At 36.0% G+C, this 15,986-nt stretch overlaps 1 pseudogene; it reads right to left on the bottom strand.

The window, feature by feature from the left end:
* Nucleotides 1–6,640, bottom strand: part of LOC120192099 — a 35,043-nt pseudogene extending 28,403 nt beyond the window's left edge.
* Between the last annotated feature and the right edge of the window lie 9,346 nt (nucleotides 6,641–15,986).

The following is a 15,986-nucleotide window of genomic DNA, read 5'->3' as shown; positions in this document are numbered from 1 at the left end:
GAGAACCTAAGGTATGTGAGTATTGTGAGGTTGTGCACTATGCTGTCACCACAGCTCATATAATTACACCGAAGTGCCACGTAGAATTGCACCAGAGTGCCGCGTAGAATTGCACCGTAGTGCCATATAATAATGTCCATAAGGACCAAATATCATTCCTTAAGAATCATATACATATACTAGGGATCAAGTATGTGTCTCACCAGACTTCACACATGTTTCAAAGAATATATATATGTCCCGAAGGACCACATATCATTCCTTAAGAATCATATACATATGCCAAGGATCAAGTATGTGTCTCACCAGACTTCACACATATTCCAAAGAATACATATATGTCCCGAATGACCACATAGACCCTCTACCCTTGGCATGCCAACTATACCTATAGTTCTCATTTACATAACATGGGCTTTCACAATTTATCTCATTTGTATCACGTAGACATATTATTTTCATACCTTTATCACATAACTCATATAACTTTTTCTTGTATATTCATGTCCCATAATGCATATGGTATGGATTCATGTCATATATCATAATATGAAATACTATCATGTATCAAAATATTGAATCTAGACTTATCACAATTCTAGAACTAAATAAAATACATATTCATGCAATGCATATGCACTCACCTAGATTTCTTTGTCTTTCCCTCGATTGAACCTACTTGTTGATGGTTTCAGAACTCGTTTAGGCTCGATATCTACATAGTAATTCATTGATACTTATCAGTATACTACTAATTAATATATTCTAAACTATCATTTCTCAGGCTAAAAGAAAAGCCATTTTCATGTTTTAATGGAGGTATGCATCGATGCACTACACCATGCATTGATGCATAAATCCTATTCGATGTTTGTATTTAATGGGGATGCATCGATGCACTTCTTATGCATCGATGCATAAATCCTATTCGATGTTTTCTTTTTTAATTAATGCATCGATGCACTACATGTGCATCGATGCACCTTAAACAATTTCTGGGATTTAACATCGATGCATCGGTGCACAATGAATGTGCATCGATGCACATTGCCCAGAATTTTCATTTTAGCATGAAAATCTCTTCTTAGTCTACTTAACACTTTATATTTCCCCTATTTATATATCCTTAACTTGCATACTCTTACTTAAACTAATTATTATCCATTCCATACTTTTGAAACTTAAAAATCCAATTCTCCATGTAGAATTTAAGAATCTAACCCAAATTCCAACATGTTCTAATTTGAATTCTAACACCTCATACTTCTTAGTTAGCTTTATGTCAAGTCAAATCCCACTTCTAATTCTTATTAGGAACTCTAATTCAAGATTTCACTTTTCTACTTCCTTTCTTTGATTCTTCATATTCTCCTCATCTTATGGTTTTAAGATAATCTAAGCTTTCCTTAAGCTTAGTTATCAACTACGGATCAATAAGAAACCTTAAATTCATCAAGAATTTAATCAACAAGAAAACTCACCTTTAGCTTGGTCTCTCGATGGAGAAGAAGAAGTGAAGAAGAAGAGAAATCTGGAAACTTTTGTTCTCTTCATTTGCCTTCAACGTGGATTTAAATATCCTCATCTAATATTTAATTATTTCCCCTATTAAAAGAGTCTTTTACCCCTTTAGTTCCTCCTTCTTTGTTAATTGATCCTACACAAAACATTCCCAAAGAAGAAGTGAAGAAGAAGAGAAATCTGGAAACTTTTGTTCTCTTCATTTGCCTCAACGTGGATTTAAATATCCTCATCTAATATTTAATTATTTCCCCTATTAAAAGAGTCTTTTACCCCTTTAGTTCCTCCTTCTTTGTTAATTGATCCTACACAAAACATTCCCATTAAATCTTTCAACTATTCAATTTATCTACTTTGGTCACTGAATTTTATAATTTCACAATTTGATCACTAACCCAGTATGGAGGATGTTACAATTAATTTGCATCTTTGCATCAAAGATCCATCATCATGTACAACGAAAACTTTAATTTTCCCTCTCACGAAGGTACCATTAAAATTTCTCTTGAAATCCTATCTTTCTCAAGGATATTTTCACCTCTCATGAGGACATTCAAGATAGTTGCATTCAAATATGCATTTTATACATCTTTCAGGAAAGAATAAAATTAAAAGACAACAAGACATCCTCAACGAGAAGGAGTAATCATCTTTAGATTCAATATTTTCAAACAAAAATTATCTTGCTTGACACAGTCTCATTTAATACAAAAATTTTATCTCACTTGAGATTGGTTTTCTTAAAACAAGTTTCATCTCGCTTGAGATAGTTTCACTCGAAACATAAATTTTATCCCACTTGAGATTGTTTTTCTTAAAACAATATTCATCTCGCTTGAGATAGTTTCAGTAGAAGAAAAAGTTTTATATCGCTTGAGACAGTCTCATTTAATACGAAATTTTATCTCACTTAAGATTGTTTTTCTTAAAACAAGATTCATCTCGCTTGAGATAGTTTCACTCGAAGTAAAAATCTTATCTCATTTGAGATAATTTCAATCGAAATAGAAATTTTATCTCACTTGAGATTGTTTTTTCTTAAAACAATATTCATCTTGCTTGAGATAGTTTCACTCGAAGCAAATGTTTTATCTCGCTTGAGATAGTTCCACTCGAAACAGAAATTTTATCTCACTTGAGATTGTTTTTCTTAAAACAAATTTATCTCGCTTGAGACCGTTTTCACTCGAAACATAAATTTTATCTCACTTGAGATGGTTTTTCTTAAAAGAACTTATCTCGCTTGAGGTAGTTTTCACTCAAAACAGAATTTGTTTCTCACATGAGATTGTTTTTCTTAAAATAAACTTCGTCTCGCTTGAGACGGTTTTCACTCAAACCAAAAAAATGTCACTTGAGATTGTTATTCTTAAAACAAACTTTGTCTCATTTTAGACAATTTTTACTCGAAACAAGAAATTTCATTTCATTCAAGATTATTTTTCTTAAAGAAAATTTCATCTCGCTTGAGAAAGTTTCCCATGAAATATAAAATTTGAAATTGTTTCACTTGAAACAAGAATTTTATCTCACTTGAGATTGTTTTTCTTAAAACAAACTTCATCTCACTTAAGACAGTTTTCACTCGAAACAAAATTTATCTCACCTGAGATAGTTCCTCTTCAAACAAATTTCTTTTCATCACAAATGTTAAATATTTGACCGAAATTCAAAAAAGTTAGCAAAGATTTTATTTCATGAATTCATGAAGGAGAATATGATTTCAGCAAAGAATCAGTCCATATTTTTCTCATTGAAAGCAATAGCTCTCAGAAAAGATTAAAACTCCTCAAAGAGATAATAAACCAATCAACATTTCCAATGAAGAAGAAGTTTGTAATGAAGAACTTGTTTAACTTTGTCTAGATTCACGACATTTAGAATCAGCGACGCCTCACTTTGAGGGATTAATATTTCCCTTGCTCGATTTACGATATTTCGAATTAGCAACGTCTCACTCGAGGGAACAATGTTTCCAGTAAAAAGATCATGATGATAAAACCCCGCAGCTTGAAGAGAATAGATTGAGTAAAAAATGGCACTCTATTATTTTGCTTCATTCATGTTTCATAATAATGAGCAAAGAGTGGCAGTTGTGATCACTATTTTTATAATAATTTGCATCCAAACCTCAAGCCTGAACCAAACCCCAAAATAAACATGTAATACCCCCAATCCATATCCGACCCGGATACAAGTCCGAGGTGTCACATTGACTTTTCAAATCCTTTACTTTTAAAAGATAGTTGAAAATTTGAACATTTATTTGTATAAAAAGGGTGGAACCTTTGATCAAAATTAAATAGATGGAATTCAACTTAATTTGAAAATAAAAACTCAATAATTTACATAAATATAATAATATATGTTTGCAAAAATGATCATAGCATATGCAATTCAAACCTTTAATTACATGCCAACACATTTAATTTAACAAAATGGTATATTATGTAAATTACTTTTGATCTGATCTTCTTGTAAAGATATGCTATCTTGACTGATCCTAACTTTGCTCTTCTTGCTTCTTTGAACCTACGTGTGAAACACTCACATGCAAAGATGTTGACTTAGTGAGACATATAATACATAAATAAAACATTGAAACATGTAATCATATACTTAACTTTTATAAACATCATGGAGTACAGAAACCATCATACATTACATCAGACAAGAATATATACATCATGCAATGTTTATTCATATTATTTTTTTTAATAGCCCATGGTACATTATTGAGAACTTAAGGTATGTGATTGCATTGAGGCTGTGCACAAATGCTGTCACCACATCTCGTATAAATTGCACCGAAGTGCCACGTAGAATTTACACCAAAGTGCACATAGAAATGTCCCGAAGGACCACATAGTATTTTCTTGAAGGACCGTGTAGAAATGTCCCAAAGGACCACGTAGAATTATCCTAAAGGACCTCGTAAAAACCTCGACTCTTGGCATACCAATTATACCCTTAGTTCTCATATCACATACTTATGGGCTTTACCATTTACACATTTCACATAGCTTTTATCATATAGACATGTAATCACATAGATCAATGTCACATAGTTTATATCACATACGTCATATAACACGTAAGATGAAATGTAACACATAGATTATGCAGAACAGTGCATATAACACTTAGACATATGCTTATATTCATGTACACATAGAAACCATATCAACCATATACTAGTATTCATGAAATCAAAACTTTGGAAATAGACTCATCGCAAGTCTTATTTCCATATAATCATATTTTTAGTAATATGCACTCATCTTAGCCTCACTTAGCCAAACAAAACACTTAGCACTCTTGATCGATCTTATAATGTCGATACCTTCGTTCAATATATACACAATAATACGATCTAAATGAATATCAAAGTTCAAATTACTATTAATCAATTATAATTTACTTAAGCTAAACGAAGCTCTTAATTTAAAATTTTGAGCTGAATAGTATCGGTACTCTAAGCCCAGTACCGATACTTCCTCACTGTGGTATCGATATTATACTTCAGTATCGATACCCATTCTACATTCTGGAATTCAACTTCTAAAAATGGTACTGATACTTGTCCATTAGTATCAATACCCTTAGTATCGATTCTACTCCTTCGGTATTGATATTGATTTAAAGATTCATATAATTTTACCTTATGGTATTGATAATGTTCTTCTAGTGCCAATATCCAAACCCATATATCATCCATTTTTGCTTTGAAGTATCGATATTGTTCATCCAGTACCGATACCCTTGCCCATGAATCACCTTTTTCATTTTGAAAATCTACAAAAAAAAAACTAAGCTAAAACCCTTACTTCACTCTCCTTTTAAGCCTTTAAACACAACTACACTTATTCAAATTAACTTATTTTACTTTAACAAATCTAAACATCTAATATCTTACTAAAACACTTAGAACCCAAAATTATACCAGTTAATCAACATGTCCCAAATTCATATCTAACACTTTAGATTTCTTATTCCAGTTGATGACAAGTTAAATATGATTTCAAAATCCATTTAATAACTCTTTTTCATCAATTCACTCAAAAACCCTTTATATGCAATCACCCATAACTTGTAAATCTTTTAGTTTCTACTTATCTTTAAGCTTTCTTAAGCTTTCCTAACACTCCAAGAATCAAATCCAATCAAAATTTACAAGAAATAACAAACTTAAAGATTCCTTACCTTAGCTCTGGAGTCACGGTGGAGAGGAGGAAGAAAGATGAAAAGAATTCTAGATTTCCATTTTATTCTTCTTTCCTTTTACACGTGGATATTTAATACCAAGAAATAATTTTTTTTAATTCATCCCCTTGATTAAGACATTTTTGCCCTCCCTTCTTTCAATCTTTGCTAAACAATCTTACAAAATTAAATTCCAATTAAGTCCCTAAACATTTCAATTTATCTAATTTGGCCATAAAGTTTTAAAATCTTACACTTTGGTCACTAGCCTGGTGTTTGTGTTGTTACAAATCTCCCCTTTAAAAAAATTCGATCTCGAATTTTCACTGCACAAAAAAATGAGAATATTGTCTACGCATATCTTTCTCACGTTCCCATGTTGCTTCTTCTACTTTGCGATTCCTCCATAAAACTTTGACTAATGGGATCATCTTATTCCTTAACTACTTAACTTCATATGCCAAAATTTTCATCGGTTCTTCCTCGTAGGTCAAGTCAGTTAAATTTCTATCTCTTGCGGCATAATGATATGAGATAGATCGGATCGATATCTTCTAAGCATAGAAACATGGAAAACATCATGAATTTTCTCCATTTCTGGTGGCAAAGCTAACTGATGTGCCACTGGTCCCACTCTTTTAATAATCTCATATGGGCCAATAAATCAGGGGCTAAGTTTTTCTTTCCGGCCAAAACTTAATACTTTCTGCCAAGGAGAAACTTTCAAGAATACTTTATCTCCAACACTAAACTCAATCTCTTTTCTCTTTAGATCGGCATATGACTTCTGTCTATCGGCTTCCCCTTTGAGATTATACTGAACCATTTGAACTTTATCCTCTACCTCTTTGATTAATTTAGGACCAAGAACTTCACGATCCTTAAGTTCGTACCAATTCAATGATGTATGAGACATTTCCTCCCGTATAGGCCTCATAGGAAGCCATCTTAATACTTGACTGATAGTTGTTGTTATAAGTAAATTCTGCAAGTGGAAAATATTTTTCCCAAGATCCTTTGAACTCGATAACGCATGCACTTAACATATCTTCCAGGATTTGAATAGTTCACTCGGACTGTCCATCTTTCTGAGGATGAAGGTTGTACTAAAGTTCAATTGAGTTCCTAGCGCTCTGTCGCAACCGTCTTTCGGTTGGGCCCCGGAATTGGGCTTCGACTTAGGAAAATGTGGATTGGAGTCGCCACCGATCATTTAATTTTAAAACAAATGTGTTGATCGAATACCCTATTTCTTACCTGATCTGCGTCTTACCAAAGATGTATCGGATTCGAGAGTCGGTTACAGTCAAGGAAGGGTTGGAACCCTTGAACTGCCCTTTCGGTACTACGTAATTTCCAGTTGTCTTAAATTAAGAAAATTGCAAGTTTAATTAAAGAGGTAAAAAAAATTGATCCAAATTAATTACTTCTGATTGACCGAACGAAGACCCTTAAAAAGACTTAAATGTTAGATTTGAAATGAAAAGCCGAATTGGATTAAGATATAAAATGCTAAATATAAAAATAATAAACAAAACAAGGGAAAATAATAATAATAAAATAAATAACATAAGGAAAACAAAAAAAATGTTAAAATGAATAAAAAAAGGAAAAAACGAATAAGGAAAAAAATATATACATATAATATAGTGTTTTAAAATAATAATAATAATAATGAAAGAATAATAAATATATACCTATAAAATACTAAAAAATAAAAAAAAAAGCAACAAATCTACCCACTAATATCAATTCACCGAAAGCAAATAAAAATTTGGTCAGACCTGAAGAAAAAAAGGATAGGGGAGGGCCTAAGGGGTGATAATGTTAAAAGTTGGTAGTGTATATATATATATATATATATATATATATATATATATATATATAATATGTAATGAAATAGGAAAAAAACAATGAAAGAATATGTACATATAAAATATTAAGATATAGTATTTAATAAGAAATAAATAATAATAATAATAATAAAATACGTATATATATAATATTAAGTAAAACAGTAAAAAATGAGTAACTTATATATGTATAGATTAACGTGTATAATAGAAATAAAAAAAATAATAAATAAAATAATAAATAAAGGGTTAAATTGTAATAAAAATTAAATATGAAGGCTAATTTAGGAGGAAAATTGATGATTAAAATTGATTTAGGGGCAAAATTAAATGTTTTAAAAACGGGGGAACCAAAAAGCAATTTCCCCCTTTATTTCTCAAAACGCGCGGGTCTGAGTTATGAGGCGGGTCGGGTCGTGGTCCAAGAGGGTACTATATATATTAAAATTCAAACACACAAAATTTCATTTTTCATTTACCCACTAAATCAAAGCCTCTCTCTCTCTCATTTTTCTCTCATTTGTCCATCATTTAGGATGAACAACGCCGTAGGGTTTGATAACCCAGAAACCGGCAACTGTGAGCCACCTCACCGCCGCCATTCATCGGCGGTAAAAAATGTTTTTTTTATATTTTTTTACAAAGCTTTTCTTCTTCTCTCTTTAAATACCCGAATAGTTTTTTCAAAAACGGCCTCGGGAGGGCTAGATCTAACGCCAAAGATCTCGCCTAACCCCCCATATTCATCAAAAAATGCTTTTTTGGGGTTTTTTTTCAAAATCAGAGGACAAAGGAGCTACATGGAAGCATAAGTTTGAAAAAGGTTCGATATTTACCTTTGTTTCTTTTTGTAAAATCGCAAAAACACTGTGGAATTTTTGTGACTGCCGAATGAACTGCTCGAAACTTTCTTGTGTAAAATAGCTGTGCAAATGTTTGCTTTTTATTCTGTATCCCCTGTCGTTGTGTTACAATGGGTTTTGATTACATTTATTTATACTGGAACAAGCATATTATCTTTAGAATCCTATACAAAATAGACTTCTAATGCTATTTGGTTGTTCTATTGTGGGTGTTCCTATGTCCGTGGGAGTGTAGGTGCCGAGAGAAATTAGGTGTCTTCAGCTGCCCCTCTTTGCTCATTGTCGTGTAACGAAAATAGAGCAAAGATTAAAAGACACCAGTTTTGACTATATCGAATGTCCTTTGTTGTAGAGTTGAAATCTGATATTTGGATTAAATCCAAAACTGACCTCCTCGCCATGAGGTTGAGTCAAAACTGGGAAATTATGAGCACATAATCCTTCGTCGTGAAGTTAAAATCGAACTCAAAGCTTTGACCAGTAGCTCATGGATCGTCTTCTGGCTCAAGATACTTCGTCGTGAAGGTGAAAGTTGACCTGAAGACTTTGGTATTGTTGTGTTACAAATGACTTCTTCGTCGTGAAGTTGGGTCAATCTGCTAAGGTACAGTACCCTTTGTTGTGAAGTTGTGTATGGCCCCTTCGTTGTGAAGTTGAGCATGGGAATTAGATATCCTTCTTCGTGAAGTTGAAATCCAAGTAAGTTGTACTGTTCTGAGTCCAATATCCTCCGTCGTGAAGTTGAAATTGGCTCTGGAACTGGGAAATTGTTTGTTGACAACCAGTCGTCCCTTCGTTGTGAAGTTGAACTTGTGTTGTCTCGAGTCCAATATCCTTCGTTGTGAAGTTGAAATTGGCTCTGAAACTGGGAAATTATTTGTTGACAACCAGCCGTCCCTTCGTTGTGAAATTGAACTTGTGTTGTCTCGAGTCCAATATCATTCGCTGTGAAGTTGAAATTGGCTCTGAAATTAGGAAATTGTTTGTTGACAACCAGCTGTCCCTTCGTTGTGAAGTTGAACTTGTGTTGTCTTGAGTCCAATATCCTTCACTGTGAAGTTGAAATTGGCTCTGAATGAAACTGAAAAGTGGTTTATTGACAACCAGTTGTCCCTTCGTCGTGAAGTTGAACTTGTGTTGTCTCGAGTGGCGCGATATCCTCCGTCGTGGAGTTGAAATTGCTGATGGCCCCTCTTTGTCGTGAAGTTGAGCTTTGACTTGAATATCCTTCGTCGTGAAGTTGAAATTCAAGTATCATATGTTGTGGGTGGACACGATTCCCTTCGCCGTGAAGTTGAAACCGTGGATGACCTCTTTATTATGAAATTCGGCTTCGAGCTAGATATCATTCTTCGTGAAGTTGAAATCTACTCTCGAGCAAATTGTGTCACTTTGAGTTCAATATCCTTCGCCGCGAAGTTGAAATTGACTCTGGCTAAAATCTATTTGGAATCTTGAAGTTTCGATCCCTGGTCTTGAATTCTTCAAATATTCAAATCTGATGTTTTTTATTCTTGATCTGAGAAATACTTCTCGACCAACTCAAGTATGTGCATGAGCCTTGATCGGCTTCCGAGTACCTGTACTTTTCAATGAATCTTTGTACAATAATATACGAATATCTTTTGCATAAGTAAATAATTCATTAAGCTTAAGCTCAATCCAAGATGCTCAAAAGGAATTGGTCTAGAGAAGAAGATTGTCTTTTATTCATGGGAAAAAAGAACAAATAATACATGAAAAATATTCTGGAAAGTGAAGATATGACGAGGTGTAAATGAATGTCTTAAATTTTAATAATGTGGGCACTTCTGAGCTGAAAAGCTGCTAGGTGACCTTGAATACAGCCTTTTTCAAAGGATCTTTGAAAATGCGACAACATTCAGGAGAGTGCAACATTTCTCTGACTTGTTGAGTCTGTGGAACATTCAGATGCCGGGGAGTTTCAACCGTCTGGATTTCTTGAATCATCCAAATCGCCCTTTTGGGTTTTCAATCTGGACCCATCCTTGGTTGCAAGACGCCTTTTACGGGTTTTCATCTTGAACCCAATTTATTTTATTTTTTTTCTCTTTTTTCATTTTTTTCAATTTAGGGTGCCCTTTCAGGTTTTCACCCTAAACATTTTTCATTTTTTGTTCTTTTTCTTTTTCCTTTTTCTGACTTAGGACACCCTTTTGGGTTTTCATCCTAAGCAAAGTATTTCTTGACTACATCCAAATTGATGGGATGTGGCAGTTCGGGTCCGTCCATTTTAACCAGGATAAGGGCTCCTCCGGAGAAGGCCTTTTTCATGACATAAGGTCCTTCCCAATTTGGCGTCCATTTCCCTCGGAAATCTTTCTGAACTGGCAAAATTATCTTTAGTGCCAGATCTCCTTCACGAAATATTCTCGGGCATACCTTCTTGTCATGTGCTCGAATCATTCGTTTCTGATAGATCTGACCATAATAAATGGCTTTCAGTCTCCTTTCATCTATCAGATTAAGCTGATCGTATCTGGATTGCACCCATTCTGTGTCATCCAATTTAACTTCTGTCAAGACCCGTAACGACGAAATTTCTACTTCAATTGGCAGTACTACTTCCATTCCATAAGCTAATAAAAATGGAGTTGCCCCAGTCGAGGTTCGTACTGAGGTTCGGTAAGCGAACAAAGCGAAAGGCAACTTCTCATGCCAGTCCTTGTAGGTCTCGGTCATTTTCTCCACTATCATTTTAATGTTTTTGTTTGCTGCTTCTACTGCGCCGTTCATCTTTGTTCTGTAAATAGTAGAATTGTGACGCTTTATGTTGAATTGCTCACAAGCAGCCTTCATCATTTTATTGTTCAAGTTTGTAGCATTATCAGTAATGATTCTTTCAGGTAAACCATACCGACATATGATCTCTTTCTTTAAAAACTTACAGATAACAGATTGAGTGACACTAACATAGGAAGCAACCTCTACCCACTTAGTGAAATAATCGATAGCTACAAGGATGAAACGATGACCATTTGAAGCCTTCGGATGGATTTTCCCAATTACATCCATGCCCCACATAGAAAAAAGCCATGGTGATGATATGACATGAAGCGGATGAGGTGGAACATTTATTTTATCAACGTAAATCTGATATTTATGACATTTTCTAGCATAGTTGATGCAATCACTTTCTAGTGTGGACCAGAAATATTTGCATCTCATTATTTGTCTCGACATCATATGTCCATTTGCATGTGCTCCACAAACTCCGTCATGTACTTCTTTCATTATCATCTTTGCCTCTTCAGTATCGACGCACCTTAACAGAACTTGATTATGGCTTTTCTTGTATAAGACTTCCCTGTCAAGGACGTATCCAGCTGCCATCCTTCTGATGGTTCTTTTATCAGTTTTAGTGGCTTCTTCTGGATAACTTCGATGCTTGATATACTGTAAAATGTCGTAGTACCAAGGCTTAGTGTCATTTACTTCTTCAATCTGGTAGCAATGAGCTGGGTACTCATACTACTGCATGTCAATTGGAATCATTTCAGATTTTCCGCCAACTTTGAATGCGGCTGCCAAGGTAGCCAAAGCGTCAGCCATTTGATTTTCTTCTCTTGGCACATAGTGCAAGATGACTTCATCGAATTCCTCGAGCAGATCCAATATTAACTTCCGATATTCCATCAGTTTTGTATCTTTGGTTTCCCATTCTCCACGGAGTTGATAGATTACTAATACTGAATCTCCATATATCCGTAAGGTCTTTACATTTTGCACCAGTGCAGCTCGAATTCCCAAGACACAGGCTTCATACTTCGCCATGTTGTTGGTGCAACTGAAGTTCAGTCTGCTGGTAAATGGGTAGTGACTCCCATATGGAGAGATCAGTATTGCCCCGATGCCATGTCCTAGTGCATTTGATGCCCCATCGAAATACATTCTCCAGGAACTATCCGTTGAAGTATTTACTTCTTCTAAGGATAAAGCCATCAAGTCTTCGTCCGGGAAATCAAAATTTAAGGGCTCATAACTCTCGTCGTTTCTATTTGTCAAGAAATCTGATATGATACTTCCTTTGATTTCTTTCTAATTCACGTACTCGATGTCGAATTCAGACAATAGCATCTGCCATCGAGCTAATATTCCAGATAGAGCGGGTACATCCATAATGTATTTTAGTGGATCTAGCTTGGAAATCAACCAAGTGGTGTGATACAACACGTATTGTCTAAGTCTTTTCGTAGCCCAGACTAAAGCACAATAAACCTTCTCAATAGGAGGATATCTGACCTCGCAATCGGTGAACTTCTTGCTCAGATAGTAGATGGCTCTTTCCTTTCTTCCAGATTCGTCATGTTCACCCAGGACACACCCCATTGAGTTCTTGAATATGGATAGATACAAGAACAGTGGTTTTCCTGGGATGGGGGATATTAAAATAGGAGAATTAGATATGTACTCCTTCACTTTCTTGAATGCAATCTGACAGTTTTCATCCCATGCTCCAGGGCTGTTCTTTCGGAGAAGGCGAAAGATTGGATCACATTTATCAGTTAACTGAGATATGAACCGAGCTATGTAATTCAATCTGCCCAGAAAACCTCAGACCTCTTTCTGTGTTCGGGGGGGGAGGTAGATTCTGGATAGCCTTAACTTTGTCAGGATCAACCTCAATGCCTTTTCTGCTGACCACGAAGCCTAACAATTTCCAGGATGTCACCCCGAAGGTACACTTACTAGGGTTCAGTCGGAGCTGGAACTTCCTCAATCTCTGGAAAAGCTTTCTCAAATGCTCGACATGTTCACTTTCGGTCTGTGCCTTGATAATCATGTCGTCGACATAAACCTTGATTTCTTTGTGTATCATATCATGGAACAGGGTCACCATGGCTCTCTGATATGTTTCCCCAATATTCTTTAATCCAAAGGGTATCACTTTGTAACAGAAAGTTCCCTACATTGTGACAAAAGTGGTCTTTTCCATGTCTTCAGGATGCATCTTGATCTGATTATACCCCGAAAATTCATCCATGAATGAAAAGTAGTTGTTCCCGGCTGATTATCCACCAGAGTGTCTATGTGTAGCAGAGGAAAGTTTTCCTTGGGACTTGCCTTGTTAAGGTCCCGGTAATCGACACACATGCATACTTTCCCGTACTTCTTTGGCACAGGTACTATGTTGGACACCCATTCCGGGTATTTGGCTACTTGAAGAAACCCGGCATCAAATTGTTTCTTGACTTCTTCCTTGATCTTAAGGAGCCTTTCTGGTCGCATTCTTCTCAGTTTCTGCTGCACTGGTTTGCATTCTGGTTTGATATGAAGTTTGTGGACTACCATATCTGTGTCTAATCCTGGCATGTCTTGATACGACCAGACGAACACCTCTCTGTACTCCTGAAGTAAGACTATCAGGTTATGTCTTGCTTCAGTCGAAAGATTTGTGCCGATCTTAACCTCCTTTCGATCTTCCTTAGTACCTAGATTCAAGATTTTGATTGTCTCTTTATGGGGAAATATTTGTTTATCTTCTCTTTCTACCAATCTAAACAATTTGGTAGGCATGTTGCACTCCTCTTTAGTGTCGCATTCATCAAATTCCCCGAGACAAATAGCTGATTCAAAATCCACCTCTGGATCAGGATCATTAGTGCCTACATTATTGTTATTTGGGGATCTGAAAGAAGGGAAAATGTGCATGTGTGAGAGGAAAATATCCCACATGAAATTAAATTTGAGAGAAAGGAAACAAAGTATCGAAATGAAGAAAATAGACAATGAATTCAAAAGGAAATAAAGGAAAATTTTGTTTACCATGGGAAAAGAAAAAATGTATATTTTATTGAACTTAAACATAATGTTTATTAACCCTTACAAAAGATCACATATTGCCCCGGGTATAGGCAAATAAGGATAGTTTGAATATTACTCTAAAAGACTCTTGTAAACCACATGTAGTTCTTCGACCGGCCAACTGCTAGGCACGAACCCAGGTGGCAGAGGGCATATCCCAGATCTATCCTCGTTGTCTGCATTTCCAGTGGTTACGACATTGATGCTCAAATCTTCCAAAGCCGCTTCTAAATCTAACAAGGTGGTCTCAAATACATAACCACCTGACTTGAATGTGTGGCAGAGAGGCGGGAATGTCATGGGTTCCCATTGAAATTCACTTCCAGTCAACATGGCTAGTCTTTTTTCTCGGTTCTTCTGAACTTCTTTTCTCCTCTCATGGTAACTGGGCTGAAAGCCGAGCCCAAACTGGTCTGGCTTTTAAAGAGGGAGGACTGGATCAATCCTTCCTTGCAGAAACTTTCCAAACCCTCTTTCAGTCTTGGCACCTCATCCCAATGTTTGCATTATTTCCATTCTGGTACACTTGGAAAGTCGGGGTCCAGGAATCGTTCTTCCTTCTGCCGCAAAGGTGGCATTCATAAATTCTAAGGAGCGGAATGAACATTTCACCGCTTCCTCATCTATTTCGATGTATGGGGCCTCCGTGGTCACGCTCGCCATGATATCCTCCTCAGCATTGATAATTACTAAGACCCCGTCAAAAACAAATTTAACCTTTTGGTGCAGTGTGGATGGTACTGCACCAGCTTGATGAATCCATGGCCTTCCCAAAAGACAGTTGTAATAAGGCATAATATCCATCACCAGAAACTCAATGTTGTAGGTGGCTGGTCCGATCGTTAGCGGTACCTTAATCTTGCCAATTACCTCTCTCTTGGTCCCGTCAAATGCTCAGACCACGTTCTGTCAGGCTCTCATATGAGAGGTATCTATTGGCAGTCTTTTCAAAGTGACTAAAGGCATTACGTTCAGAGCTGATCCGTTGTCAATCAATACACTTGGCAGAGCATGCCCCTTGCAGTAGGTAGTGATGTGTAATGCCTTCATTCGGCCTCTTCCTCCGGATGGAATCTCATCATCTGAAAATGAGATGAGATTATCAGCTTGAATATTATTTACCAGTCGATCCATCTTGCTGATTGGTATATCTGTGGCACGAATGTTTGATTCAGGACTTTCAACAGTGCCTCCCGATATGCTTCTGAGCTTAATAAAAGTGCCAACATTGAAGTGCGCATTAGCAAGATGTGAAGCTGTCTATGATACTATACTCGCTATGCTTCAGAAACTTGAGGAATTCTTTAGCTTCTTCCTCCTTTATAGGTTCATTGATGGCCAGCACATCTTCCTTGAAGGGCTCTAGTGATCTCTGCCTCACTTTGCTATCACATTCTTTGGAAGTACTTGCCTGACATTCATACTTCCAAGGCACTTGCCGACTATCCTTGTATTGAAAAGGTTGAGGTACCGTGATCACCACTTTTGTTTGCGGAGTTACAGTTATCATCTTTGCCTTAGGGGTAATGATCAAAGGACTACCCCTACCAAGTCTTTTGTGTGATGATTCTCCGGTAGCGCAAATGTCTACTTCTGGGGAATCTTGAATTTCTTCATAAAACTCCAACTCCTTCTGATCCATCATGAGCCGGACTAATGTCCTGAATTTGGAGTATTCTTGCACTTTATTCCCCTCTTCGTTGTGATAACAACAAGAGTT

This window comes from Hibiscus syriacus, unplaced genomic scaffold (assembly GCF_006381635.1).
Source record: "Hibiscus syriacus cultivar Baekdansim isolate YM2019G1 unplaced genomic scaffold, ASM638163v2 tig00116971_pilon, whole genome shotgun sequence".
NCBI classification, from domain to species: domain Eukaryota; kingdom Viridiplantae; phylum Streptophyta; class Magnoliopsida; order Malvales; family Malvaceae; genus Hibiscus; species Hibiscus syriacus.
Note: the sequence above shows the minus strand (reverse complement) of the source record. Positions and strands in the feature narration are given on the sequence as shown.